Here is a 5740-nt window from a genome sequence, read left to right as displayed (position 1 = left end):
AAAAGACACCTGTCCACACACTCAATCAAACAGACAGACTCCAACCCCTCCACAATGGCCAAGACCAGAGACTTGTGTAAGGACATCAGGGATAAGATTGTAGACCTGCATAAGGCTGGGATGGGCCACAGGACAATAGGCAAGCAGTTCGGTGAGAAGGCAACAACTGTTGCCGCATATATTAGAAAATTCAAGAAGTTCAAGATGATGGTCAATCTCCCTCGGTCTGCCGTGCAAGATCTCAACCTTGTGGGGCATCAATGATCATGAGGAAGGTGAGGGATCAGCCCAGAACTACACGGCAGGACCTGGTCAATGACCTGAAGAGAGCTGGGACCACAGTCTCAAAAAAAAACATTAGTAACACACTACACCATAATGGATTAAAATTTCTGTAGCGAACGCAAGGTCCCCCTGCTCAAATTTGCCAACGACCATCTGGATGATCCAGAGGAGGAATGGGAGAAGGTCATGTGGTCTGATGAGACAAAAATAGAGCTTTTTTTAAAACTCCACTTGCCGTGTTTGGAGGAAGAAGGAGGATGAGTACAACCCCAGGAACACCATAGCCAACGTGAAGCATGGAGGTGGAAACATCATTCCTTGGGGATGCTTTTTCTGCAAAGGGGACAGGACAACTGTGCCGTATTGAGGGGACAATGGGTGGAGCCATGTATCCCGAGATTATGGCCAACAACCTCCTTCTAAGAGCATTGAAGATGGGTCGTGGCTGGGTCTTCCAGCATGACAACGACCCAAAACACACAGCCAGGGCAACTAAGGAGTGGCTCCGTAATGCAGTGTGTGCAAACCTGGTCAATTATTAATCAAAATTAATTATTAAAAAATCATACAATGTGATTTTCTGGATTTTTTTCCTGGAAGTAGGAAAGCCTGCAAAATCAGCAGTGTAACAAATACTTGCTCTCCCCACAGTATATTGGCCAAATTGAGTAAAAGACCAAGATTGTATTACGGATTTTTCTCTTTAATTTGTCAATATCTGGTGGAAATTGAGCTTGGAGCATTCACTTAGACCTCTGTGAGGATAATGTTTCACAAGCTGTCCATGCAGGTATCCTGAGAAAGGTAGGTTAGGCCTTTTTTGTTGTTGTTGAGGACTGACTTTGATAAGACTCTGCGTTGTGTGTGTGTGTGTGTGTGTGTGTGTGTGTGTGTGTGTTTGGTTTCATCTCTGCAGCTCCCAGCAAGCCACAGGGGAGACTGACAAGGAATGTTTTTTTGAGTAATGGGTCTCATGCAAGTACAAGTACAGTGTGACTCGAGCAATTGAAGCGAAGCTGTCGAAGTGTAAGCATCTGCTATCACGTCTCTCATACAGGGGCAGGGTGCTGATAATAAACAACTTGGCAGCTGTCTGCTTGTGACATCATGCTTAAGGCCCCTTGCAGTTTTCCTGGCAGGAATTCAGAAGAAGTCGGTGGACGTCTTCTGGTCTTTGGCTGAGAGCTGCTGTCCTGGCCAGGACTGTGGTCACAGCTTGATTTTAGAGTCAGGTGGCAGCTTTCCAGCTTCAAGCAGCACAGACCAAGCAGAAGAGGTCTGCTGGAGGGACACTAGAGGCCAGTTTTCATAACCAGACTCCCATGACACTTTTTACATCTGGCCTGGCCGGTGGTTTGATTAAGCAGAATAAGATATGGGCCTCTGTAACACTGGATATCTTCGGTGTGAATTGCCAGCTTGGCCGATTGGACTGACCTATCTGACAGTGCCGAAGAGGTTTATCCAGAGGTGCTGGGTCCTCTGGTAGATACAGATGATATGTAGGGATTTCACGTAGAGTTGCAGGTTGCTGTCATTTTTTCAACTTTGAGCAGGAGGCAGTTTAAACGGACACAGCCTTGCTTATTTATTCATTTGAGAGTTATGTGTCACAATTTTTAGCCATTCTTGCGACGGTGACTTTTAAAGACTTTTGTGATCCCCTGACTCTTTCTCTTGCGCAAGCAACAGATGTGAGATGTGAGATGTGAGTGAGATTTGGTCCACATTATGTTCTTCTGAGGGTGAATTGTAATAATTTAATTTGTCCAATACTTTAGATATTGAACCAAAAATCCACAAACCTAATAAGATTCCCATCCTCCATAGCTATTGTTTGCTTAAGTGCTAGAATGTTGGTATTCTAACGTTTTAAGTTAGATGGTGACCGCCATAGTAACATTGCACCTACTAAACGTCACCATGTTCACTTTGTCATTGTGAGCATGTTGCCATGCTGACTGTAGGAGCCATACAGGTGGGTTTCCTCCAAGCCACAGGCGACAACGTATTGCATTGTTTTGTCAAGGCCAAGGCTGCCCTTGGGTAATTTCAGTTCCTGTATGGAGACAAACACTTGTTGTTAATTGAAGAAGAGAGCAAACTTTTTTTTAACTTAAATTACCCAAGCCCAGCCTTGGCCTTGACAAAAAAATGCAATACATTTCCCACCTGTATGACTCCTACACTGACATTAGTATTTCTGCCAAAGTGCTGCTGTGTTAAAGTACAGCCTCACAAAGGTGCTGGCATGGCTGCAGGCTCTTGTTGTAACGCACACTGCTAAGGGGAAATATTGTATGTTATGCTCCACAGAGCAGAAGTGCTATGCATCAGCATAACATAATTACAGACTGTGCTCTCCTGGCACTTAGAGTCAAGTAAAGAATCAACTGCATCAATCAGGTGCTACTTGGCCACAACGAAGTAGCTTAGTGATTTGGATTGACTTAAGTTGGAAACTACATATAAACTAAATACAAACTACATCAACACTAAACGCTTACTTGACACTTATCTACACTAATGTAAAGACTGCCCATTTCATGTCACAGTATTGAATTTGATGGCCATATTTCTGGTTGGCCTAAAGGCAATAGTTTAACATTTTGAGAAATTTGCAAGCAGCCGGCTATCTGAGAATTATCAGAAAGACTGGAAAATCTATTCCTATCTATTTGGAACTGTTTTCCTCAGGTTTTTGACAGAGCCAAGCTAGCCGTCTTTCTCCGCAAGAAAGAAAATAAGCATTCTTTTCCTAAAAATGTTGAACCATTTTCTTTTTTAAATGAAGTTGATTTACTACAGTTGCCTGAACTTTGCTGTTAATCACTAGACTGTACAATCAGTATGACAAAGTGGGAGAAATAAAAAATGTCTAGTGTTGCACATAATCCAGTCGGAAATAGAGAAACATAGCTCATTTCCCACATCCTAATGGCACACTGTAGGAGGACAATAACGTTTCTCAGAAATTATATTAACATTTATGAATGTTTGTGGACTGTGAGACTGTATTTACAGCGAGAGAGCAGGATCCAGTGCTTTGAATTTTAATATCACTTTCATCTGTTAAGGCTGCCTGCATTGTAGATAGTGATGTGTTCAGTCGTGATGTTGGGTTTGAGTGTGTATACCATTTTATAGCACTTGGTAGAGACCAAAACAGAGCTAAAAGAGTAGAAAGCATATTTAGATATTGGACTCAAACACTCTAGATGAATGCTGATGTCGCTCTTTGTCTACACTCTGCAGGATGTAGCAATTGTATGTATGCTTCAACAAGCTTGTCTTACATAGGGTGAGGCTGTGTGTTATGTTTTCACCTTGTATCTGCTGCCTCAATTGGCAAAAGAAAGGGAAAGAAGTTTTCAGATCCAGCAGGTCTTGGTTATGGGATTTGATGTCAACTGCAGTCCTTAGGGGTACTAGGTGGTTCAAGAGACTATGGTCATGTCTGCATTCAAACGGATTCTATTTTCTTGTTTTTATCTCATTTTCTGAAAACGGTGTGTCATCATCAGGGCATCATGACTTTTGACATCTCCCAGGCTCCCTCTTGCTGAGGACAAAACCTTACCCGTCCTCATCATTCTGTGCACACACGGATGTACTTTATTCTTAGAAAAAACTTTTTGCACGCATACTCACACAGTTGAACAGGAAATGGAGGCAATGATGAAACCTCAGTGCAATGTTCAGGGCTCAAAAGGACTGACAAACGTCAGTCACCCTCTCAAAACCAATTATCCCTGTTTCAATCCAGATTTGTTTGTGTATATGTGTGTGTGTGTGTGTGTGTGTGAGAGAGAGACACACAAAAGGGGTCACACTGAAATCTGTAAGTAGATCACAAGATTAAAAGACCAGAGAACTTTGCTATTGGGCACACAAATGTTCAGAGACAAAAACACTTTGTCCCTTTTCTGACAACCCAATTTTCTGTGTTCAATAGATGTTCATTCAAACAAACATAAATGAGGTAAAGATATCATGTATAATTTGTTAGTTACAAAAGCAGTATATATCTTTTGAGCCCCTCTTGGAAATCAATCACTCACATGGTAATACATGTTTTTGTGTCTTCCCGCTCCCGCGATTTCAATGATTTCAATGATTTCAATGCTCTATCGTCCTTATCACGATACCAACACTGAAATTGACTACCCCACCGCGGGAGTCCCGAAAAATTGTCACAACTCCAACGTAGGTTTCAAAACCAGCAGAGGATCACTTGACTAAAGATGAACAAATACTTTTAGGTGTTAGTTTGCTACAGTTCAAAAGGTTACTTTGTTACAGAAAAGACAAGCACACCAAATGAGAATCAATTCTTAAAGAACACTGTCATGTCTGCCATTAGACCACAAGAAAAGTTTTTAAATATACACAACACTGCTAAACATATGGATGTAACAGATGATAAACAAGAAAAATTACCGCAAACCATGCATGAAATTGAGTTTAGTCTGTCAGGACCATTATTAAGCCAAACTGGTATTTAATGTATGCTGTCACAAGTAGCCATGAGTACACAGAGGTTTTGGTGTTCGCAAAACATTGTTTTTGGCATTTATTGTAAGTCATTATTTTTTTTTTAATGTTTGTTCCATTCTTCAAACATTGTAAAATGTTTTAATTTTTTAAATTTTTATTTTTTTTTATAACAAAATGTAATTCTTCACACCAAGCACAAGGTTTTTACAAAGAGGGAAGGCCACACATTAATTCTAAATTAAAAAGCTAGGGCCGCAGATTACAATTATTTGTATTCATCTGCTAATAACGAAAAAGCCGGTCACTATTACCTAGAGCAGTAAGTAACGTATTCAAATGCTTTGTTTTGTCCCACCAACTGTCCAGAATTCCCAAACATTCAGTTTTAGCATTATACTATATAAGATGGATAGTATGGAAACAGCAAATGTTTGCATTTGTTTGCATCGGTTTGGAAAATTGAAAAGCACTGTTTTTATAGTAAGGCCAGAACTAATTCATTCAATAGACCTCAATCAACAGGATAGTTTAAGATAAACAATTCATACATTTATTTAATATGGCCACTCAGTCACCAATTTGTCACTCGGCACTCATTTTGTCATCCGGATATGGATTGGGACAATCCTACAGCCTTTGCATTCAGAATAATAAATGTTTTTAACAAAGTTAAATGATTTGTTGAGGATGAGATCATCTGTGGTTTCAAGCAGCTCGAGTCCAGCACGGAATTATGCGCACAGACAGGTGGAAAACATCCTAAAAAAATGGTTTAAATTAGCTCTGGTAATGAAGTTGATATTTAAAAAAATAGGTGAAAGCTTTCGTTCCGACACTGTTACACTTTTCTGCAAATATAATATCATGTGACATACAGTGAGTATGCAACTCACACATTTCCAAAAATACTTCCAGAAAATCCTGAAATGTAAATCCGCGTGTGTGGGGGGGGGGGGGG

General features: G+C 40.5%; 1 long non-coding RNA gene across 1 annotated transcript in view; it reads right to left on the bottom strand.

The window, feature by feature from the left end:
• LOC116671342 (uncharacterized) overlaps positions 1 to 5740 on the bottom strand; it is a 17219-nt gene that overhangs the window by 1478 nt on the left and 10001 nt on the right. Inside the window, exon 2 of the long non-coding RNA XR_004327244.1 lies at positions 2793 to 2798. This is a non-coding gene — a long non-coding RNA (uncharacterized LOC116671342). The remainder of the gene's footprint in view (positions 1 to 2792; positions 2799 to 5740) is intronic.

This window comes from Etheostoma spectabile, chromosome 21 (genome assembly GCF_008692095.1).
Source record: "Etheostoma spectabile isolate EspeVRDwgs_2016 chromosome 21, UIUC_Espe_1.0, whole genome shotgun sequence".
NCBI lineage: Eukaryota > Metazoa > Chordata > Actinopteri > Perciformes > Percidae > Etheostoma > Etheostoma spectabile.
Note: the sequence above shows the minus strand (reverse complement) of the source record. Positions and strands in the feature narration are given on the sequence as shown.